At 34.0% G+C, this 25,816-nt stretch overlaps 1 long non-coding RNA gene across 1 annotated transcript; it reads left to right on the top strand.

Annotated features, from left to right (window-relative positions):
• The first annotated feature begins 7,738 nt into the window (after window positions 1-7,738).
• LOC140608410 (uncharacterized) lies at window positions 7,739-24,244 on the top strand. Its single transcript, XR_012010430.1, has 5 exons — window positions 7,739-7,767; window positions 8,828-9,025; window positions 14,573-14,716; window positions 20,174-20,307; window positions 24,057-24,244. It is a non-coding gene; the product is annotated as an uncharacterized lncRNA (long non-coding RNA).
• Window positions 24,245-25,816: the final 1,572 nt, after the last annotated feature.

Raw genomic sequence — 25,816 nt, 5'->3', positions numbered from 1 at the left:
AAAAACAAAGCAAGGAAACAAAGAAAAAAAAAAACCCCAAGCAAGAAAAACAAGAACACAAAAACAAGAAAACCAAAACAACCCCCTAGATCCTAGGTGTTTTTTGGTCTTGTTAAGAGTCTAGACCCCAAGGTTTAAAAGAAAAAAAAAAGTAACATAAAATGAAAGTAGGCTAAAAACCCCCATATAGTATGAAAAATAAAAATATTAAAGTTGAGAAATAGTAACAAATTAAAAAAGGAATTGGAAAATATAAGAAAATAAATAAAATAATAATAAAAAAAGAATAAAAGAATCAAAGTAAAAAGGAAGCTAGAGTTGAAGCTAGAGTTCCCCCTAGAGTTGAAGCTGTGTGGCACTCTGTGACCAATAAACTTGTGCAAGCTGTTTGTGCTGTTTCGAGGGACTGGGGTGGGGGCAACTCTCCTGATTCTCAGGCTGACTTATTTCAGTGGAAATGCTCCTCCATGGCTCAGGGGGGCAGGGGTTAGTGTTTGGACTCTGGCATCCACTAGGTGATGCTGTTTTACTCCTTCAAGTTTCTCGGTATTGATGGTTGGGATGAAAATGGCTGTGCCCTGCTCTCTAGCTTTGGAGCTAAAGTTCACACCCCCTACTCTTCAGTGAGCCCTTACAGAAAAGCAATCAGTCACCCTATCTTTTCCCCAGTTCCCATCTGAACCCGCATTCACCCTGCCCACTCGCAGCCTTGCATGTCACCAAGTATCATAACTCTAAATTCTAAGGATGCCCATGGTGGACCTGCACTGTTCCTCCAGAGGAGGGTCTTCCCACACTTGCTGTTCTGTCCCAGGAAAGAGGTCACAGGACTATGTGGTGGTTCGCGGTTTATAGCAGAAAGCTGGCCCCGAGCCTGCTGCTCTCTGCTGGCTTCTCTGCTCCTATGCCTGAGAACAGTGGAGCACCTTGGCGCCATCCAAACTTCCCATGACCCAAGGGATCCTCAGACCACTCTCAGTCCTGGGATTATGCCCCTTTTCACCCACTGAGGACCTTTAATCCAGGCACATCCCCTACGATGGGGATTTTAAGAGTTCAGTTTTTGAGCTCTACAACTTCTAATACTTTGTAGTAGCCTTCTTAAACAGGCTCCTTCCTCACTGCCACTTCCACAGCTATGTTCCCCTCAAGTGAACTTCTGCATCTCCTACCTTCCAAAAGGTGGTTTCTGTTCTACTTGTAGACTTCTCTCTGAAGATCCAGAAAAGAAAAAAGAGAGAAAAAAAGAACTCTGATTCTCTGATTGATTTATTGGGTGTTCAGAATAATTTGATAACTATTTAGTTGTGTTTGAGGGCAGAGACAAGTTCAGAGGCCTCCTACTCCTCCACCATCTTAACTCCTCTCCTTAGATTTCGGATTCTAGACTTTTCTTATTTTCTAATATAAACAGCTAAATCTGTAAGTATTCCTCTAGAAATGGTTCAGTTGCACGAGACACATTTTCATATATTGTGTTTTAATTTTAACTTAATACAGATATTTTCTAACTTAAATTTTTATATCCCTTTACTAATACATATTATTTATACATGTATTTTTATGTTTCTGAGTATGTGGAAAATTTTTTTATGTTTTACTGATTATGAATATAATTGTGATGAGAATACAGTATGTATAATTTAATGTTATTTAAATTTATTGAGATTTCTATTATGGCCCATCATATTTGTCTTCATTAATAAGTTCCATGCTCTTTGGAAAAGAATAAATATTTATGTTTAGTGTAATTCTACATGTGGCTGTGAGATTTTTTTGTAACATCTTGATAACATGCTTTTTCTTTATCTCATTTTTTGTTTTTTTTTCTTTTTTCCTGCCATCTTTTGTGTTAAGTATTTCTTAGTGTTCATTTTATCATCTCTATATGTTTATTTTATCCTTCTGGGTTCTCTAAGGTGGTGCTATATATTAAAACATTCAATGGATGATGGAAATGTTTTAAAACTACAGTATCCATTTCAGGATTGTAATTTAAGTTAATTAATTTAAATTAACTTTACATTCCTACATGTAGCTAGTGGCTACTGTATGATACAACTCTGGGGCTTATAGCATGCATCTTTTAACTCATCTTTTAACACTTTCTCACAAAGAATATTATACACTTTACATATCACTTGAGACTATTAAAACAGAAGTGCATTTTTTCATGTCCCATTGTTAGGGGTTCTCTAGAGAATCAAAATCAATAGGAGATACACACACACACACACACACATATATATATGCATGTGCGTATTCATATATATAAATTTATTTTATTTGCATACATGTGATATAAAATACTGTATATATTTATTGTATATTTTTAATGTTAAATAATGTTAAAATGCTTTTGTACAATAAACAGTTATACTTCTGAATTTTAAGTTGTTTTAGATATATTCCACAGTAAAAACATTGTAAAACATGTACACTTTTTCTTGATTCATTAAGTATTAATCTCAACAGTATGTATGTTTTTAAGATAAATACATATATACATATATAATAGATATACCTATGTAATGCATATATATGTACACATTAGGTTACTCTGATATTTTGAGTTCAATATTTATCCATTCTAAGTGCTGGAAAAATTTTATTCCACTATAAATCTGGTAAAATTCTTTCTCATATCTCTCTCTATATAAAGAGATTTATTTATTATGAGGAATTGGCTCATGCTATTATGGAAACTAAGAAGTCTCACAATCTGCCATCTGCAAGCTGGTGACCTAGCAAAACCAATGGTGTATTTCAGTCTGAATCTGAAGGCAGGAAAAGATGAGAGGAAATGTAATGTTCTGGCTCAAGCAAAGAGGCAGGGAAAGAAGGTGAATTCCTCCTTCCTCTTCCTTTTGTTCTCTTCAGTGGATTAGGTGATGCCTACCCACAGTGGGGAGAGCAATCTACTTTACCTAGCCCCAGTGCTTCACATGCTAATCTCATCCAGAAACCCTCACAGATATATCCAGAAATAACATTTAATCTGGGCACCCTGTGGCCAGTCAAATTGACACATAGAATTAACTATCACACTCATCTTGATTGTGATTTTAATTCATTTTATTTCCACCTATCTTAAAAAGCCCACAATACATTGGTGTCCTTTTTTTCTTTAAATATTAAATGATCTGTTATAGAAATTAATAGAAGAGAAAATATCTTTTTACATTCATCCATAAATACTGTTTCTGTTACTGAAGAATATTTTTTATTAATTTGGAATTCTTGTTTTGGATTTTGTTTTCTTTTGGCATAGTAATGCTAGTGATGTGGATTTGGTATAGGTTACAATTATAGATGATGCAGGTAGATGGACTTTTTAGTAGAGACTTGAGTTTAGTAAAAAGTTTGACAGGTGGTTGTTTACAGGAAGGAAGTTGCAGGCAGAGGGAACATTTAGAATGGATATCTAGGGGAAGATTAGGCTAGGCAGAGGAAAAATCTGGAGCAAAGGCCTTCAGGCAGGACCATGCCTGACCCATTCATGAAATAAAAGGGATGATGATTCACCTGGTATCAGAAGAGTAAAGCCGTGTTAGGAAAGGAAGTCAGGACACCACAGGTCATTCAGAACCCTGTCAGCTTTTTTTAAAAAAAACATTAGCTTTTATTCTGAGTGAAATGAAGTATGGTTGCAGACTTTAAAACAGCAGATTTAAACAGAGAACACAGATAAAGATGCATGTAAATGACTTAAGTTTCAAAAATAAATTTTTGTGAAGGTTTGAGAATAGAAGCAAGGAGACCAATAGGACAAGAGATGATAGTGACTCAGACAAAGGTGATAGCAATGGACACAGTGAAGAGTAGTTAGATTTTGGATATACACTTAAGGATTTCCTGGTAGGTTGTATGTGAGGTGTGTGAGAAGCAGAGAAGCAAGTAGAACAATGGAATATCTATCAATTGAATTGGGAAAGATTAGAAAATGAGGAGTTTTGGGGAAACCAGATGTTCAGTTTAGACATATTAAGTTTGAGATGTCTATTAACATCTTTGGAAATATAAAGTAAACAGTTGATATAAGTATTTGGAATTTGGGAAGGAAGTGTGGTCTGTTGGTATACATTTAGATGTTGGCACTGTATACATTTTATTTAAGCTCTGAGGCTGACTTCTACCTTGGATGTTAGCATAGACAGAAAAGCAAAGAATACCAAAGACTAATACCTGGGAACTCTCTAACATTAAAAAGAAAAATTGGTAGCAGCAAGGGAGTTTGCGGAGAGACCAGTAAGTAAGGAGTTCAGCCAGAAGCTGCAGCTTGGTCAAAAATAAGGACTGAGGACTGACTATTAGATTTGGCATTCTAGGGAATATATTGTTGAAATGGTAAAATTGGGTCACCTGAATGGCTTAGATGGTTAAGCGACCCAGCCTGCGACCTCTGGGTCCTGGGATGGAGCCCCGCATCATCTGGCTGCTGGCTCTGCAGGGAGTTTGCTTTTCCTTCTCCCGCTGCCCTTCCCCCAGCTCCTGTGCTCGCTCTCTTTCTTTCTCCTCTCAAATGAATAAAATCTTAAACAAAAAAAAAAAAAAAAAAGAGAGGAATAGATTTAAGAGGAAATGAGAGGAACGATGTTTGCTGTCTACCATAAGGGATGCTAACTCTGTAGGACTTTTGCTCTAAAGGGGAGGAGAATTGGATCTGAAAATGCTGAGGAATATGCTGTTAAAGTCTTTTTTTTTTAATATCAGTATTTTGAATGCTTGCAGTAACGTTCCTACTGGGAACAAAAACATGATGGTGGAGGAAAGACAAGAGTAATTTTTAGAGATATGTCTTCAAATAGTGAGGAAGGAATGTAATCTAATGCACAAGTGGTATACTTTGGGAGAGGTTTAAAAGCCCAAGGCTTAACCTCTGTCTTTACTTTGAATTCAGTATGTTGGTTGGGGTGTACCTCAGGACAAAGTCCTTTGAATGTTACAGTCTCTCCCTTTTGGACCCCATTCCCACAAGGTATTCTTTTTTCTTGGGGAATTTCTTGGTACTACTAATTTATAATAGCCACCTTTTAATCTTTTATCACTTATTGTCTATATCAGCTACCAGTAAGTGTGTAATGAAAGGATTAAGTAAGAGAATACTTAGTGCCCAGCCCATCTGACTGGACCCACCTATTCCTCTTTGCATGCCACCTAGTAAGGCTTTGGCATGAACTTAAATTATGTTTACACCATAATTCCAGTAGCTTTTTTTTTTTTTTCTTCCTGGCTTGCAGTAGAAATAGGATACCAATCATCTATTCAGAGTATACCCTAAGAAAATTCTCCACATGCCTATTCTTGACTTCCTAACCAGACTTTTTTAGAATAACTGCAACTAGGGGCACCTGCATAGCTCAGTTGGTTAAGCATCTGCCTTTGGCTCAGGTCATGATTCTGGGATCCTGGGATGGAGTTCCATGTCCGGCTCTCTGCTCAGCAGGGGAGTCTGCTTTTCCCTCTGCCCTTCCCCCTGCTCATGCTTTCTCTCTCACTCACTCTCTCTCAAATACATAAATAGAATCTTTTTTTTTTTTTTTGCATAAATAGAATCTTTTAAAAAACAGAATAACTGCAACTAAATTGCCAGAAATTTACCTATTTTTATTCTAGTTGCTTAGATTCTTCAACCTTCCTGTAATTTTTGAGGCACCTTCATGCTGAGACAATTCAGCAGTAGCCTGTGTGTTTTCTTTTATCATACACACATAAATTTTAAACACTGGGGAAGTATATTTTTTTAAAGATTTTATTTATTCATTCATGAGAGACAGAGAGAGGAGAGAGAGAGGCAGAGACACAGGTGGAGGGAGAAGCAGGCTCCATGCAGGGAGCCTGACGTGGGACTTGATCCCAGGTCTTCAGGATCACGCCCTGGGCTGAAGGCAGGCGCTAAACCACTGAGCCACCCAGGGATCCCTGGGGAAATATCTTTAAATCCTTAGTTGCCATTCCAATATTCAGAATATTTTATATTTTCCTATTTAGTATAAAAGAAATTGATTAAGCAACATTTTATCTCATTTTTATTCAAATTTATAATCATAAAGGTTTCTGGTGTGCAATAATTTCATTCCATTTGCTTTCATCAAGCTTTCACTAGCGATGTTCACATTCAAATAAACAGTAGTAAACCTTTGGGAAGGACCCAGTCACACACACAACTTTTTGGATAAAGTGAAAATTTTATGCGAAAATGCTAGGTCTTTAGTATTTCTAATTCGATTCCACTTCTTGTAAAAATTCCGTATTAAGTTGTTAGAGCTTCTAGATGATATGACTTTCAAATTATTTTCTTGGAACTTGAACTAGGCTGGATGATGAATTGAAAATTGTCTAGTATGACTATTCAAACAGGCTTAGGGTGTTTTTCATTTGGGTTTACTATGAAAGCAAACCAAAGAGCTGTGAAAGAATATGCCAGAATTAAGGGGAAGGTGATAGGAGCAGCTCCACAGTGCTTCCCTAGATCTGCACAAGGCATTCAACAGAGCAGCCACAACAGCAATCACATTTTCTGCATTTTCTTTCTTACACTAATGCTAGCCATTGCTGGAGGTGTTCCTTCACCATGGTAACTGTTACCTTGGAGACTGCCAATATCATCACTGATGGAACCTCCATCTGCCAGCACCATCCCTCCAGTTTGAGCCTTCACAGGAGCTCACTTTGTGAGGGAGGAGATTTTGAGTGGTGATCATCATAAACTCTTTTAGGGAGCATTAAGTAGAATAGAATTAGGTGATCCTAGTATCAATAATCTAGATTCAAATGTTCAAGTTATTTTCCTTTTTTTTTTTTTTTTTTTTTACTAGAAGAGTTTTGTTTTTTATTTTGCAAATACATATATTTAAGCTTCATGGAAGACCTAGTAAATATCGGTTTCCTATTGTTGGGCAGAGGATTTTTTTTTTTAATTTTGAAACAACCCATATATTATTATAGAGTATGTTAGAGGTATGAACAACTGGGTAAGGCTATTGGTTACACTTAATACCTTTCTAGAGCAACACTTCTCAAACTGTGGTGAAGCACTGGTTATCTCCATTCAGTACAGACCAAAACTTTTGTAAAATGCAGTAATATATAGAATTACTAGAAAAATGAAAAAAAGGCATGGAGAATATAAACACCATTTTAATTGTTAAATTTAACGGATATGCATTTGCTTTGACATATTGCTCTAAAATTTCTAAGCACTTTTAATTAATGTATTATCTCTGTCTAGACTGTTACTCCATAGTTCAGGGGAGAAAACTCGTCTCCTGGATTTAACTTTGGTTAGTCTTGTTCTGAAGTGTGAATTTACTCATCCATCAAATGGATAAAATATGACTGTCCCGCCCTCTTCAGAGGGCTCACAGAGATAATAGCAAGCTAGAGAGAGATGTGAGGCCTTTAAGGTAAAAATAGGTGTTCCTCTTCGCATTTCTTCAGTTATTGGCACAATGACATACATATAGAATGAGACCAACAGTGTTTTTGAAATTTAAATAAAAAATGTTCAAGGGTATACTGGTGCATTTTGTTTGTGTAAAGAATTTTCAGTGATTTTTTTCCACACTGTCAGATGTCACACTGGATTTCTGCCATCAGCATGTAACATTCAGCTAGCTAGCAGTGACAATCCAAGATACTAACCACAAAGCAGACCTGACTAGCATAAAAATACTGACCTCACAATCTACTTGCTAAGAATGAGTAGAATTATCCCTAAATTGCTTTGTTATGTCATCCATAGTTTAGTGCGCGGAAGACAGAGAAGTAAGATTTTTACAAAATGATTTTTCTAAAGGAAGAAAACTATAATTCCTTTTTACATAAGAAAAAAATAGAGCTTTACTTAGTGAAAAACTAATACAGGGAAATGATGAATTCATCTATCATTCTGAATAAAAGTTTGCTTTAAAAGCTTTACAAATCAAAGAGAACTATAGAAAGCTGAACTGTAGGTGGGGGTTTAATTTTTGATGTTCAAGGATGCTAAAATACAAATATAATTTAAAAACTGAGTTTAAGCATTTTTATTTGAAAAAATGACCTAGAGATTCAGATTCAATTCTTAGTCTAAAACTTATATAGTTTTGTTAAATCAGAATTACCAATCATGATATAAATCTCTTGATATGAAACTTAATGTATTTTTCTAAATTAAATAAAAATAAAATTTAAAAAATTATCACTGAAAGTATCTATGCAAAAATAATTTTAAAAATTCAAAATCATTTTTAAATTGATTGAACACCTGATATTTCTCATCAGGAAAAATGTGGCAAAAAATCATTATGTGCATATTAATGACACAAAGGTATTCAGGTTGAAAGTTTTACTGATTTCATTAGCATGGAATAGAGGGTAGTCATTTAAAGTAAATATTTAATAATATAAGAAATGTGATGTATATAAAGGAATAGAGAGGAAGAAAGTTTGAATAATAAGATTAAGAGCAAATTTAGAAAAAATACAATGGGGATAAATGAGAATATCATACACATAAAAAAACAAAATGTATTTAAATTTCTGCTTCTGGTCTACTTTTAGCAATCATTAATTCAAAGAAATGTATTAAAATGGGGTTTGATATAACACTAAATTAATCAACCAAAGCAAAAATAGACAAACGGGACTACATCAAACCAAAATGTTTTTGCACAAGGAAACATGAGGAAAATAAAAAAAAGTAACCTATGGAAAGGAGAAAATACTTGCAAATCACATATCAGATAAAAATTTATGTAAAAATATATAAGGAACTCTTACAAACTTATAGCAAAAGCAAAAGAAAACAAAATAAAAAACACCTTTGTTCATGTTTTAATCACAGGAATGCATTTCTTCAAAGAAAACATACAATTGGTAACCATTTGAAGAGGTGGTTGACATCAATAATCATCGGGGAAATACATGCAAATCTAAAACATAATGAGATATCACCTCACACCTATTAGGATATTATTATTGAAAACAACAGAAGATAACAAGTTTTGGCAAAGATCTGGAGAAATTGAAACTCTTATGCACTGTGAGCACCGTGAGAATGTAAATCAATGAAGCCACTATGGAAAATGGTCTGGAAGTTTCTCAAAAAAATTAAACCAGAACTATCATGTGATGCAGGAATTCCACTTTTGAATATGTATCCAATGGAATTGAAATCAGAATCTCTAAGAAATATCTGTACTCCCATGTTCATTGCAGCATTATGCCATAAACATATCACCTCCAAATGTTTCCTTCTGCCCTCTTGATTATTGGTAGTCTCATTTCATAAGAACACTTAATATAAGATCTATACATTTAGCAAAATTTTAAGTATACAATTCAATATAATTAACTATAAGCAGTATGCTATGCAGTAAATATCTAGACCTTTTCATTTGCATAAAGTAAAACTTTGTACCATTTGACTAATACCACTCTTTTCCCCTCCCTTTAGCACCTGACAACCATTTTGCTCTCTGCTTCTAAGACTTTTGATAGATATTATGTTAAGTGTCTTTATAAAATAAGACAGTAATAATAATTAAGAGGGCAGAAGGAAGCTTTTGGAAGTGATAGATATGTTTATGGCTTAGATTGTGGTGATGGTTTCATGTATATATAATTATCTCCAATTTCATTAAGTTGTATACACTAAACATGTACAACTTTGTGTATGACAAGCATACCTCAGTAAAGTAGTTAAAAAAGAGGGGGAGGATTTGACACTAGTGTTTCTGTTTCTCCTGGTATTTCCTTTAATTATATTTCATAATAAGATATGGCTAGTAAGAATAATTTTTTAAAAAAGATTTTATTTATTTATTCATGATAGACACACACACAGAGAGAGAGAGGCAGAGATACAGGCAGAGGGAGAAGCAGGCTCCATGCAGGAAGCCCGATGTGGGACTCAATCCCAGGACTCCAGGATCACGCCCTGGGCTGAAGACAGGTGCTAAACTGCTGAGCCACCCAGGAATCCCCAAGAATAATTTTTATACAAATAAAATGATGTTCATGGAAAGCCCGCTTCTGATAGGAAAGATAGAATATTGCCAATCTACCCTTTCACACTATTAAAAATTACATGTAACTTCTAGTTGGCCCATGAATAATTCGTGTGAAAAAACCTTTTACATATGGAGAGTGTAGTGTTAGTCTTTGAACTATTCAGTATTTATAGCTGAAAATGTTTTCTCTAAGCTAAAGTGATAGAGATACAGATCTTTTGTAGAAGTATGCTAACTTTTTAGTTAAGTTTAGTTAAGAAGTATGCTAACTTTAATTGAGTATGCTAAGATTTTTAGTCTGTGTCTTAATATAATCTCTTCACTAACAGTGTTTAACACTGTATAAGTTATTTAATGAATGTAAAATTTTGAAGACAAAATTTTCATAAATATCAGATATTTTAACAGGTGCAAAGTTTGCAAGCACTTCTCTTCAAATGGAGGCAATGAAATTTTGAAGGCATTAAAAATGTGTCATAAAGTTGAAATATGGGATCCCTGTGTGGCGCAGCGGTTTAGCGCCTGCCTTTGGCCCAGGGCGCGATCCTGGAGACCCAGGATCAAATCCCACGTCAGGCTCCCGGTGTATGGAGCCTGCTTCTCCCTCTGCCTGTGTCTCTGCCTCTCTCTCTCTCACTGTGTGCCTATCATAAATAAAAAAAAAAAAAAAAAAAAAAAAAAATTTAAAAAAAAAAAAAAAAAAAAAAAAAAAAGTTGAAATATTAGTGTCAACATTATATGGGATTTTTAAGACATTTTAATATTTGACATACTAAAAAGAAGAATCAAGGCTTAATGGAATAAGATCCTTTAGAGCCCTTTCCTTATCTGTATTAAAGAATCTGGGTTTGAGATCTCAATATAATACCTAGGAGATTCCTTAATTCAGAATTTTATGAAACCAACAAAAATATTTTTTAAAAAAAACTGAACCATTATTATGGAATTTTTATTATGCTCTCTTTACTATAGAACTTACTTAAAGTATATAATGTAAACTTTAAAAGACATGGAGTTAGTGTCTGGCACTGTTTTATGTCTACTATCTTTTCAAGAAGTACTGAAAATATGTCTAATTTAAAATTCATTTTATTTTCTGACCACAATTTTTCTTTTCCCTGTTTTGCTTAGCAGCTGTTTTTTTTTTTCATGTCTTGCACATCTGTTTGGCAAAAAGATATTTTTATCAATATCAAGGTCCACAGTCTCCATTTCTGCTCAACCATGTGTTCACAGCTTAACTATATTTTTTACCATTTGTACTAATAAAGCAAGTTTAATTTTGGTAATGATCCTGACAAACGGCAAACATTACTTGTTTATTGGTAGAGGGTGATTTTCCCTTTGTTCATGTGACTGTGTTCCTGGATTTACTCTCAATTTGGCAGTTATCTCATACACATAGTGTCAATGTCAGAATGTCAAGTGGATATACACTTCCTCTTCTTTCAATAGGCAAGCTAGCTTCCTGATTGGTGAGAAGAGCTTCATTTAACTGAAATACAAAGGTTGAGAAGCATTCCATGTAGCATCATCAAGCATTTCTAGTTACACCATTAGATATTGCTTTGGACTGTGATAGCTCATGATAATTAATTTTTTGTTATTTTATACTCAGATTTATGTTTGATATAATACAGTGAAAATAATGATGTAGAAAATTTATTTTTAAAGATTTTATTTATTTATTCATGAGAGATACAGAGAGAGAGTCAGAGACATGGAGAAGCAGGCTCCTGGTGGGGAGGAGACTGGTGTGTGACTTGATCCTGAAACCCTGGGATCAAGACCATAGCCAAAGGAAGACACTCAACAATTTAGCCACTCAGGCATCCCTGATGTAGAAAAATTTAAATGCAGTTTTATATATTGGAAAAATGTATTATAGAACACTAATATTAAGTATTTCATTGTATAGCAGTCACTTTTTTATACTTAAACTTAAAATTTAGATAAACCTTAAGAGGTATTTCAGATATGAAATATGGCTTTCAGTGAAGGAACAGTTGCTTAATATACAGTAATCGCAGAGTCAAAAAAATTGGCAAAGAATTTCATTTTGTTAGTCATTGGAGTTACATCATTCTACATTTCTACAGGTGATCCCTTTGCTAGCTATTTATGTGTTTATGTGCTGGTTTTCTGATAATAATCTATTTCCATATTCTCTTCCAAGACCTTTACACTACAATATGATTATATCTTTCATATGGAATGTAGTTCACACGTTTATGTCAACATGCTTTTCTGTAAAACTTTTCAAAATGACCGAAACCTCTTTTGTGGCCACTGTATCCCTACACTGGTATTTTTAAATGTCAGCAATTCTGGTAGAACACATTTACTTAGAAACAGGAATCCTAAGTTGAACATCTTCAATGCTGAATCAAAATGGCAGTATCATGGTGGTCTATTAGCATCTTGTCCCTGAAATGTCACAAAAATCTCAATAACAAATCATCTTGGTTTAGTTATATGGTTTTTAATTCAGAAAACAAAAACTAGCAAAGTCAATGTGACAGAGGACTTTTACAAAGTACTTTTATTTCTTTCAAAAATTTTGAGCTAGTATTCCTTATTTAAGCACTAGGAATCTAAATTTGAGCTCTTGGGCATTTTCGAAAACATGGACATTCTATGAATGCACAAGTATATCTTTTTTTTTCATAAGTTAGAATGAACTTTGAAATTTTGGGTTTCTTTTACTTTGGATGGTTTTATAGGCAAATATGGCTTCACTGGAGAAATGAATAATTAAAATGACACATGAAAGATAAATACTTATTATTTTAGTGAAGAAAGGTAGAGAGGAATATTTTATAAAGAGGTAGTAGCTCTTTCAAAGATTAGAAGGTGAAAAAAGATATAACAGGTTTAAAAAATACATTCAGTAAAGCTATGTTGTAAAAAAATAGGAAAAGGTACTTTGTAGCAAAATGAGCCTGAAAATTTAAGTAGATGCCAGAAAAACGGAGATTTTTGTGAACAAGGATATGCAGATTTGTTTTGGCTGACCTAGACCTATCATGTGCTCTGAATGAACTCTGTCACATATTAAAATGGAATCTTGGAAGAGCCAGGAGAAGTCAAATATTTGAAAAGCTAATGACAAATTTATCAAATGAGAGAAAATCATTAATTATATATCCCAGAAGCTCAAGTAACCCAAGTAGGGTAATCACAAACAAAATATATATGTTAAATAACATATATTAATATGTTATTTAATATGTTAAATTAATATATATTAATGATATATACTATATCACATCTAAAATTATATACATTATATATAGTATATAGTACATGGATTATATGTTTATATATTATATAATATAATATATTATATTTATATATTTATATATTTAAATATATACATATACATATTTATAAATATATTTTATTTGTATTTATATTATTTATATATGTGTATATATAAAATTGATGGCAGCAAAGTATAAAGAGCAAATCATGGAAGAAGCAAAAGAGAAAAATGACAGATCCTTTATTGGGAAACAACAATAAATGTCTGAATTATGACCAAAAAAAATCCAAAACGTATAAAGACTACTGAATGCCAAATTGAAAGTGCTGGGAAAGTAAAAAGCAAAAGAAACAAATGAATAAAGCTACTATCCAAGAATTCTTTATCCAGTGAAACTATCCTTCAAAAATAAAATTAAATGAACATACTTACAGATAAATAAAACTGAAATAATTCAGTTTTATGAGCCTTGTGTTATATGGAATTCTCAAGGAATATGTCCGTCTGATTTAAAATGACAGTAGATGATAACAGGGATCTATGGGAAAGGAAGAACACCACCAATTATAATTTGTCAATGCACACACACATACACACATGCACAGAACACATCTTCTTTATCCATTCATCAAGCGATGGACACCTGGGCTGTTTCCATAATTTAGCTATATGCTGCTATAAACATAGGGGTGCATGTATCACTTTAGTGTTTTTATATTCTTTGGGTACTCAGTAGTACGATTGATAGATTACAGGGTAGTTCTATTTTTAACATTTTTGAGGAAATTCCATGCTATTTTCCACAGCAGCTGTAGCAGTTAGCATTTCTACTAATAGTGTTCTGTGAAAAATTCTGTTGGTATTTTGATAGGGGTTGTGTTAAAAGTATAGATTGCTTTGCATAGTATTGACATTTTAATAATATTTGTTCTTCCACTCCATGAGTATTGAATATCTTTCCATTTCTTTGTGTCACCTTCAAGTCCTCTCAACAGCATTTTATAGTTTTCAAAGTACAGGTTAGGTTTATTCCTAGATATCTTATTATTTTTGGTGCAACTGTAAATGAGCTGTTTTCTTAATTTCTCTTTCTGCTGCTTGATTATTATTTTATTATAATGACAGATTTCTGTACATTAATTTTGTATACCGTAACCTTACTGAACTTTTTTATTGGTTCTAGCAGGTTTTTGGTGGAATCTTTTGGGTTTTCTATGTAGAGTATCATATTATCTGCAAATGTTAAAGTTTAATTTTTCCTTACCAATTTGGATGCCTTTTATTTCTTTTTGTTGTCTATTGCCATGACCAGGACTTCCAGTACTGTGTTGAATAAAAGTGATGAGAGTGGACATCCTTGCCTTGTTCCTGACCTTAGAGGAAATGCTCTCAGTATTTTCCCATTAAGGATGATATTACCCGTGGGTTTTTCATATTTGATCATTATTATGTTGAGGTATGTTTCCTCTAAATCTACTTTGTTGAGCATTTTTATTATGAATGAATATTATACTTTGTCAAATACTTTTCTGCCTCTATTAAAATGATCATGTGATTCTTTTTTTTAAGATTTTATTTATTTATTCATGAGAAACACAGAGACAGAGAGGCAGAGACACAAGCAGAGGGAGAAGCGGGCTCCATGCAGGGAGCCTGATATGGGTCTCGATCCCGGGTCTCCAGGATCACACCCTGTGCCCAAGGCAGGCACTAAATCACTGAGCCACCCAGGGATCCCCTGATCATGTGATTCTTATCCTTTCTCTTATTTATATGATGTTTTATGTTGACTGATTTGTGATTATTGAACCACCCTTGCAATTCAGAAGTAAGTTTCACTTGATCATGATGAATGATTTTTTTTTATGTATTGTTGGATTCAGTTTGCTAGTATTTTGTTTGGAATTTGAGAATTTTTACATCTGTGTTCATCAGAGATACTGTCCTATAGTTCTCTTTTTTACTTTTCATCATTTTACTGATGTCTTTATCTGATATTGGTATCAGGGTGGTGCTGGCCTCATTGAATGAATTTGGAAGTTTACTTTATTATTCTATTTTTTTGGAATAGCTATTAATTCCTCTTTAAATGATAGAATTTGCCTGTGAACCCATCTGTTCCTGGAACTTTGTTGGGATTTTTTGTTTACCGATTCAGTTTTTTTTTTTTTCTGTTTATGCTCAAAATTTCTATTTCTTCCTACTTCAGTTTTGGTAGTTTCCATGTTTCTAGGTATTTATACATTTCTTCTAGGTTGTCCAATTCATTGGCATATAGTTTTACATAATATTCTCTTATAATAGCTTGTGTTTCTGTGGTGTTGGTTGTTATTTCTCCTCTCTTTGTGATTTTATTTGAGTCCTTTCTGTTATTATTTTTTTTTGATAAATCTGGCTAGGGGTTTATCAATTTTATTGATTACTTATTGATTTTATTTATGATTTTTTTTAAAAGACCCAGGTCCTAGTTTCTTTGATGTGTTCTATTGATTTCTTTTAGTTCCTTGATGTACGTTGTTAACGGTTTTATGTAATTGCGTGCTCCTATCTTGGGTGCATAAGCTTTTACAATTGTTATATATTCTTAGATTGTTTCTTTTACTATTATATAGTGTCCTTCCTTGTCTCTTATTATAGTCTTTGTTCTAAATTCTATTTTATCCAAATAAGTATTGCTATTCTAGCTTTCTTTTGTTTTTGTTTTTGTTTTTTTAATTTATTTTTTATTGGTGTTCAATTTACTAACATACAGAATAACCCCCAGTGCCCGTCACCCATTCACTCCCACCCCCCGCCCTCCTCCCCTTCCACCACCCCTAGTTCGTTTCCCAGAGTTAGCAGTCTTTACGTTCTGTCTCCCTTTCTGATATTTCCCACACATTTCTTCCCCCTTCCCTTATATTCCCTTTCACTATTATTTATATTCCCCAAATGAATGAGAACATATATTTGCATGGTAGATATTTCTCCATCTCCTCACTTTCAATCTGCTGGTGTCTTTAGGTCTAAAGTGAGTCTTTTGTTGGCAGCATGTAGATGAGTTTTATTATTATTATTATTATTTTTACCCATTCTAACATCCTATGTCTTTTGATTGGAGTATTTGGTCCATTTATGTTCAAAGTAATTATTGATGTAAGTGTATTTCATGCCATTTTATTACTTGTTTTCTTATTGTTTCTGGAGATTTTCTCTGATCTTTTCCTGTCTTTCTCTTTCATGGTTTGCTGATTTTCTTTAGTCATGTATTTGGATTTCTTTCTCTTCATTCTTTGCATATTTACTAGTGGCTTTTGATATAAGGTTACCATTAGATTTGTGTATAACTTCTTCTGCATATAGCAGTTTATATTTGTTCATGGTTAAATTTAAACTCATTCTTCACCCCTTCCTCCCCACATTTTAGGTATATGTTGTCATGATTACATCATATTGTTTTGTAAATTCTTTGATTTTTTTTACAGAAATATTCTTTTTGTGTTTCCTACCTTAATATTGTCATTTTTGGTCCTCCTTTCAACTCACATATCCCCTTTAATATTTCTTACAGAGCTGGTTTAATGGTCATGAAATCCTTTAGTTTTTGTTTGGAAAACTGTATCTCTCCTTCTACTCTGAATGATACCTTCATGGCTAGAGTATTCTGGGCTGCAAATTCATTTTCATATTTAGTGCCTTGAATATATCATGCCATTTCTTTCTGGCCTAGAAAGCTTCTGCTTAAAAAAATCTCCTGCTAGCCTTATCAGGTTTCCCTTATATGTTACTGTGTTCTTCTGTCTTGCTGCTTTTAAAATTTTTTCTTTATCACTATATTTTGCCAATTACAATATGTCTTTGTGTGGATCTGCTTTTGTTGATTTTGCTGGGGGTTCGCTGTGTATCCTGGGTCTGCATATCTGTTTCCTTTACCAGACTAGGGAAGTTTTCAGCTATTATTTCTTCAAATAAAATTTCTGGCCACTTTTCTCTCTATTCTTTTTCTGGGACTCATATAATACAAATTATTGGATGGAGTCACTGAGTTCCCGAAATCTATTCCCATTTTGCATAATTCTTTTTTCTCTCTTTTGTTCAGCTTGATTTCTTTCCATTATTCTGTCTTCTAGGTCATTAATTCATTCCTCTACTTCTTTCAGCCTACTGCCCATTCTGTAAAGTGTGTTTCTCATTTCATTTATTGAGCCCTTTATCTCTGCTACATTATTCCTTATCTTTGTATTAAATGTCTCACTTATATCTTCTATAATTTTCTTAAGTCCAGTAAGTATCCTTATGATTATTTGCCTTAAATTCTCCATTAGCCATGTTACTTGTATCTGTTTCACCTAGATCTCTAGCCATGCCTTGTCCTATTCTTTCATTTGGGATAAATTTCTCTGTCTTCTCATTTTGTCTAAGTCTCTGTGCCTGTTTTTCTGTGTTAGGACAGTCAGCTCCATTTCCTTTTCTTGAGGGTATAGTCTTATGAAGAAGAAATCCTATTGCACCCTTCAGTGTACTGTCCCCTGTTCTTCAGGGCCTAATTCTTCTGGTAGTTTCTTCCTGGCTTCTTTATCCTTTAGGCCAATCATCTGCAGTGGCTGTTTTTCCTTCTTGTGGGCAGTGTTTGGTCCTTGGCCCAAATGTGGTACATTTTAACTATGTGTGCTGTGGTCTGCTTATGAAGTGAGACTTATCATTTGCTGCAGGATACTAGGCTTTCAAAACTTCTGAGTAGGGATACATGTTGTGAGCAGGGGTTTGGGCTGGTCTTCTGTGCCTCAGTGCTGGGACTGAGGCAAGCAAGACACCAAAGGGCAGTTCTACTGGAGCACTGGAGGAAGTGGGACCAGTCTTGATGAGCAAGTTAGGTAGCCACTATGGACACTACATTGCTTCCTGCAGGTGGCTCTGTGCTTTCACTGATGGGTGGTGGAGGGATATGGTACCTGTCATTACTTTGTTCCCAGAGTGGTTTTTCCGTGAATGCTGCCTCTCTGTGATGTGCTCCAAAATGAGCAACTAACCTCTCCACTGTGTGCCCAGACACTATTCTGATTGATGTTTCTGAGCTGTATGTTTGCAGGTTGTTTGCCTGCCTTCCCTCCACGTGCAAAGCAATGTTCTCTGGGCTCTACCCCAGCCAAGCCTGCTGACCTCTAAAACTTCAGACTTAGCCCTTTGGCTGCCAGAAGCCATGAAATTCATCTCCTCTTACTTTCCAAGCCAGTTGCTGTGGGGATTCATATACCCCATACACTCCCCCCGCCCCCCGGGTTACTGTGTCTCTCAACCTTCTCTGTGACTGCAGCCCTCTCCCCACCACAGTGGCCATGATTCATATATCTCCCAAACCACATCACTCCCCTTTCTATCTTCTTTAATGTGGTCTTTAGTTGTGTAGTTTGTTCTGCCACCTTGAGGTCAATTTCTGGGTATTTAGAATTATTTAATGGTTTTCTAGTATTTATGGGACAAGGTGAGCCTAGGGAGCTTAATAACAGTGACTTAAAGTTATTTTTCTATATTCCACTATGAGAAAGTTAGAAAAAGAAGAGCATATTAAATCCTAATGTAAGCAGACAGAAAGAAAGAAATTAAAAAGATCTGAGCAGAAAATGATGAAAAAGAAGAGGATAAAGCAATATATAAAAGCAACAAAAACCAATAAAACCAAAGATTGTATTAAAAACATCAATATTAGATAAAACTTTGGGTAAATGATCAATTTTAAGAAATATCAATTCCAGAATAAAAGCTAGGATCTCAGTATATGACCTACAGATGTTAAGATGATAATAAGGAAGTATGATAAATAATTTTATGCTAATTACCATGGCAATTTAAATGAAATGGACAAATTTTGTGAAAAACAACTGCATCAAGAAATGAAAAAATGTAAAGAATCTTACATCAGTGAAATAAATTTAAATGTTTAATTAGCTTAGTTAATAATTAAACTCATCCCAAAAAGTAAAATTTTGTTCTAATTGCTCATTGGTGATTTTTGTTTTAAAAAATCCTTAAGAAATTTTAACAGTCTCCCTTAACTTTTTTCAAATAGTAATGGAGAAAGGAATGCTTTTCAACTTACTTTAATGGGAAAGTTATTATTCTGATACACTTAGCCAAAGACATTAAAAGAATAATTAAGTCCAGTATTCCTTGTAAAGATAGAGAAACTGTAACAAAATGTTAGCCATTTGAATATGTTCATCTATACAAAAGGATAGCTGACCAATGGCGTAAAGGAACATATTTTTTTTTTGTATGGAACGTATTCTAAAAACTGATTTTGGTATTGTTGCAACATTGTATAAATTTGTCAAATCCATCAAACTATTTCCTGAGAATATGTGACTTGTTCTATATACATTATAATTAAATCAAGCTGCAGTAAAAATTTGCATCAACTACATTGCCAGTAATTTAACACCCCAAAATTTAAAGGACCTATAATTTCATTAACAATTCTGGTAAATACTTAGGACGTCTAAAGTAAAGTCATAGTTCTGCCCAATCTTGTACATGGTATAATTTTTGTAACATAACATATAAGCTTTGTCATTTGATGAAATAAATGCTTTAATTAAAATACATGATTTTAGACTAGAGATGAAAAAATATGTTATGCTGTTTATAAGAGACAAACTAAAAGTATAAAGAAATATTAAAATTATTACTTATTAAAAATAGGTATATTAAAAGAATGGTGGTTAGAGTATAATATTTTTCAGCAAATTTTCATTTTCCTCCCTACTTCATAAGAATGTTATATTTCTCACTTCAGTGATGTTGAGCTACGGATATTCCTTGCACTGACCAATTAAATGAGCATGGATAGGACTTTTACTCCATTCAAGCAGAGGCTTTAAATATGCTTTTATGGTTTCTTTTGACATTTTACATTCCCTCTCATCACCATGAGAAGTGTACATCCTAGAAAAGAGCAGCTCTTTTAGCAAGATTTCTGACATGAAAATATATGTGAAAGACCTAGCCTGGATGGAACCTAGAGCAGTGACTTCCTAGAAAAAAACACAAATGACATAAGATGAAAATCTGGTGAGTACTAAATATATCAAATGTATAATGAATATCTTCATACAGATAACCTTCCAGGATTAAATAAATTTATCAAATACGCCCAAACATTCAAAGAAATATTAACATAAAACTTTAAACAACTCTCCCAGATATATTGTATGAAAGGGAAGAACACTGCAAACTCATTTTAATGATGCCTGTAAAAGTTTTATAACCAAACTGGACAAAAAAATTCTAAGATTACAGCATATCTTTCACGAATACAGGTGTAATACAAACTAAACAATATATTACTAATCAAATCCAACAATACATAAAAGGTATAATGTATCATGATCAAGTTGGATTCATCCTTGAATTGCAGGGTTAGTTTAACATTAAAAATATAAAACAATAGAATTCACCATATAAAAAAAAAGAGACAAGTCATATGAATTTTTGGAGGCCAAAAAATGTCATCTAAAAGGTATCCATGTAAAGTTCATGGAATCTGTGAATTTCAGGTGATATGGCTAAATGTGTGATTAAGTTTAGGATCTTGAGAGGAAGAATTTATCCTGGATTATCTAGGTGGGCTCTGAATCCAATCACATGCATTCTTATAAAACACATGGAAGAGGAGATACATAATAGATACACAGAGGGGAAGATCATGTGAAGAAGGAGGCAGACTGGAGTTATAAAGCCACAAAGTAAAAAAATGTCTGAAGCCCCCAGGACCTGGAATTGGCAGGGGAGGATTCTCCTTCAGAGCCATTGTACAGCCCTGAGGACACTGCTTTTTGAGGACTTTCCAGTCTCCAGAACTGAGAGAAAGGAATCTTCTATTGTTTTAAGCCACAGAGTTTGTGGGAATTTGTTGTGACAGCCTTAGGAAAATAATAGTCTCCGTAGATACAAAACCAGCATCTGATAAAATTTAACCGCAATTTATGACCAAAATAAGTGCTCAGAGCACTCGGAAAAAAGTCAATCTCCTTTTGATGAGTAGCTACAAAAATCTTTCAGCAAGCAATGTATTTAATAATAAAATATCGAATGCTTTATTCCAAAGTCAGTATTGATTCAAATTGCTTGTTAAAACAATTTTTATTCACCTTTTTTATCCAATATTAAATTGGTTGTCCTAGCAAGTGAAATGAGATTTAAAAAACTAAGAATTAGAATAGCAGAAATAAATTATAAGCATTTGCTATTAAAATGATTGTGTATATAGCAAGTCCAAAATATTTGTCTGATGTTCTATTAAAATGGATATGTGGATCTAGCAAGGTCGATATAAAGAAACCAAATATAATAGTATTTAGCAGAAACTAAGTATGGAAGCAAACAATTGAGAAATAAAACTGATAAAATCACTTTGTAAAAGTTTTAATAGTATCCAAAAAAATCTAACAAATACATACAACCTTTGGTCCGGCATTGCACTTTTATGCACGTGTATAAGAGCAATGCATACATGCATCTACCAAATACACAATAATTCTTGTAGAAGCACTATTTCCAGTAGCTAAGAATTAGTAATAAAACAAATATCCACAACTATAGAAGAAATATATTGTGGTGAATTTATAAAATAGACTATCTGAAAGTTATAAAGAATTATCTATTGCTACCTACAATAATGTGTATTATATTGAAGAAGGGCCCCACGTAGAACCGTGTGTACTATTTGATTCCATTTGTATTATACTCAAAAGCAGGCAAAGTTAATTTGCAGTGACAAATGTCAGGAATGTGGATACTTATAGGTTGAAAAGATACTAGGAGGAGGCTTTAGGGAGCATCTGAGTTACTGATAATACACTTTTGATTTGTGTGTTTAAATGGACTTTCAGTTTGTGGAAATCCTGAGTCTTTAAGGAATCAGAGCGTAAGAGATTATTATCAAAAAGGAGCTATAGTAACTCCCCAACAGTCTATTTCACTGCCTAAATAACAAAATTTTAGGCAGTGAAATAGACTACAGGGAAAGTTTTATTTCTGTTCATTGCTGTTCCACCTTGGGCTGAGGACTGAGAAATTGGTGGTTGTTACAGGACAATTGTAACAATTGTTATAGAACAATTCTATAACATAAAGCACAGAGACAGTCTCTTTTCCCAGATAGAGTTCAGGTGGTTTATAGAATCATGAAGTATAAAGGGCTGGGTGGGTTGTGGAATAACAGTATGGAATTTCTGTGTAGCTTGGTGGGGAAGAGAAGCAGGAGCAGCATGGTTCCTTTAAGCTGAAAAATTACCGGGATAAGACACAATGTCAGGTGTTACATAAATGTACCAAATGTAATCAATTTGTTGGTTTTTCAGAATTTTGGACTTGCTTGCTATTATAAATTCCTTGAATTTCATGAGGTTTCAATGTTTGTCTTGCTAACTATTTTCATTCTAGAATCTGGCTTGGAGTCTTATATCAAATAAAGAGCTGACCCCACTAATGTCTGCTCCATATTTCGTTGGTTCACTTGAGTTTATCTGAAGTTATTGACAATCTGATGGCTGCTTATGACAAGGGCCTATGCATGTCTTTCTTCTGTGCCATAGGATTTTCTCTAGCAGAGAGGGGCCTTGCTGGGGGCTACATACAGGCACAGTCAAGTGGGAGAGAAAAGATCATATGGCAGAGGCCATCCTCACCAAAGGGTGATGGAATCAGAACAGAAATGATTTAGCTTTCTACATGGCTGAGTAGGCTGATTCTGAGGTATATTCACACCGTATCTCAGAGGGTTCATCATGAAATTGAGCCCCAATTGTCCTTATTAGAAACATGATCTTTCACGTCCATTTTATGGTTTATTTCACTTTCCCTGATTCTTCATATATATTTTGTGAGCTCTCTTGTGCAGTTAAAATACTTGGACTTACATTCTTGTGTGAGGATCTCCTGTAAGGTGGGATCCAACTAAGACAGTAAATGTGACGATGCTTACAGTAAGGAAACTGTTCTTATTTCTGTCATCCCACTTGTGATGCTAGTACTCCTTCCCACGCTAGAGGCCAGCATTGGAACCTCATTTATAAATGGGAGAGGGAGAGATAAGGAATGTGGAAAATAATATGAAGGAGTGCTTAACCAAGGCCAACTTCTATTCAGAACCAAAGAAGATATCGACAGTGAATCAAACGGGAACATAAGGGAAGGAGTGACAAAGAGAGTTGCTCTAAAGTTTGTTTATAGCAGATCATAAAGTGTTTACTGAAAGAATGCTTAACAATGATCAGTAATTTCCCTTTTCTCTACATTTTACTCTTTGTCCCTTTTTCCTGGAAGAAGAAGGAAAAAAGAGGGACAAAATGTCTGTACATTTTTTCAGTTTTCTCAATCAGGACATTCTCTTACATTTGCACACTGTTAGTTAATTGCATATTGAGGTTATTAGTTTTAACTTGGATAATTTTAATTGTGATATTGCCATGGTAACACTGGCAAAGGTGACATAGTAACTTAATATCATGGTTGTCATCCAAATGTGCACATTTAATCTGGACATAGCTATGATTATGATGACTTCTAATTGCTAATGAAAATAGTTTGAAAAAATAAAAAAAGAAAATAGTCAGTTTTTCCATAAATCTGACTGTGCAGTCTGAAAATTACTTACTTGGAATTCTTGAGAAAGTGATAGTGAGAAGATTAATTTTACTACCTCAGAAATTATGTTTTCTAAGAAGGCAGAAAATGTTAACAACCATGTAAAGTTGCTTTATACTGTTTTGACCAAGAGACTAGCTTTTAATATTTTCTTTCTTACCCTTTAACTGGAGGACTGAAGGAAGCCAAATGCTCAAGATACTTCTTTTGAAAATCATCAACATATTTTACTGAAATCTGACATTTTTACTGGTTTCAAGATGTGCTGCACTTGCAAGCTGTCATTTGTGACAGAACAACAGACTCTTCTCTGTTTTTTCTTGCATTTGAAGAAAATCAATTTAAAGCTTAAAATAATTTATCCAGTGATTTAAAATTTGAAAATAAAATCTATCAAAATTTATGCTATTTGTTTTAATTCATTGCTTGACTACCATATCTTTCTTTTCCTTAGACGTAGGAGTGAAAGGTGGTGTTGGAGGTTTATTTTACTCTTGGACCCCTGAGATTGAACCTCCGACCTCTCTTCTACATACTACCTAAAGAGTTTCAAGTCTAGGCATAATCCATGTTCCTACAGCAGTTAACACTTGAGATATTGTTATTTGGACTAAAGAAAAAATGAATTGTAGAAAATTTTATTTGTTGGTGCTCAGTGGATAGAATGGGAGGGAAGAAGAGAGGAAATTGTCTTGGAGTGTGATTCTAGAGCTCTAGCTCAAATGTGTTCTCTTTTCCTGGCTATGTTTGTGGTCACATCTCTGCTTTCTTCCATAAATCCACTCTTATTTCTCCGTGAAAGCATTAAATCCTCTTCAAAATTTGCTTCACACATTCAAATCTTAGAACTTTAACAGTCTACTTTTCAGAATGTTATGGGAGTATCTTATTAAAAAAAATCCTGGATGTTTTCTTAAATGGGCCCTAGATTCCATTAATTAAATGTCTATTCTTTATTGCTGTTAATGAATTTTCTGTTGTCCCCCCCCCATTTTCCTGACATACTTTGCTATTTCATTTTTTTCCCTTTCCTTATTATAGCATCTCTTACATATGTTTCTTACAGGAAATCTAGATGAGGTATTTCCCCTGTCCTTTGGTTGCAGAAAAATTCATAGTATACAAATATTTAAAGATATTAACAAATATATAAAGATAAGAATATGGAAAGGGAAAATATGTTTAAAGATCTTTATTTCTACTTGGAACATTCTATGTGTACCCATGGTTGGAGGATGGTAATGTTTCTATGTAATATAGGATTTACGTGGGCAGTGATTATACTCTGAATATCATTTTTTCTCAGGTTTATAAATACATTAAAATATACATAATTTATATCTTCCAGAATAGAAGAACATTTTTTTCTCAACTTCTAAAGGAGCCATTGAAAAATTTCAACTTGAAGTAGCTAACAAGTCCTTCCCCTATTGTAGCTGCTCAAATATCTTCCACTTACTTTGACAGTATTTTCAGATCCTATAAAACACAAGAACCTATTTGATTTTTCTTTTTTTTTATTTATTTTTTATTGGTGTTCAATTTACCAACATACAGAATAACCCCCAGTGCCCGTCACCCATTCACTCCCACCCCCCGCCCTCCTCCCCTTCCACCACCCCTAGTTCGTTTCCCAGAGTTAGCAGTCTTTACGTTCTGTCTCCCTTTCTGATATTTCCCACACATTTCTTCTCCCTTCCCTTATTTTCCCTTTCACTATTATTTATATTCCCCAAATGAATGAGAACATATAATGTTTGTCCTTCTCCGACTGACTTACTTCACTCAGCATAATACCCTCCAGTTCCATCCACGTTGAAGCAAATGGTGGGTATTTGTCGTTTCTAATGGCTGAGTAATATTCCATTGTATACATAAACCACATCTTTATCCACTCATCTTTCGATGGACACCGAGGCTCCTTCCACAGTTT

Source organism: Canis lupus, chromosome 17, assembly GCF_048164855.1.
Source record: "Canis lupus baileyi chromosome 17, mCanLup2.hap1, whole genome shotgun sequence".
Classification (NCBI taxonomy): Eukaryota; Metazoa; Chordata; class Mammalia; order Carnivora; family Canidae; genus Canis; species Canis lupus.
The sequence above is the reverse complement of the archived record's forward strand: the minus strand, read 5'-3'. Positions and strand labels throughout refer to the sequence as shown.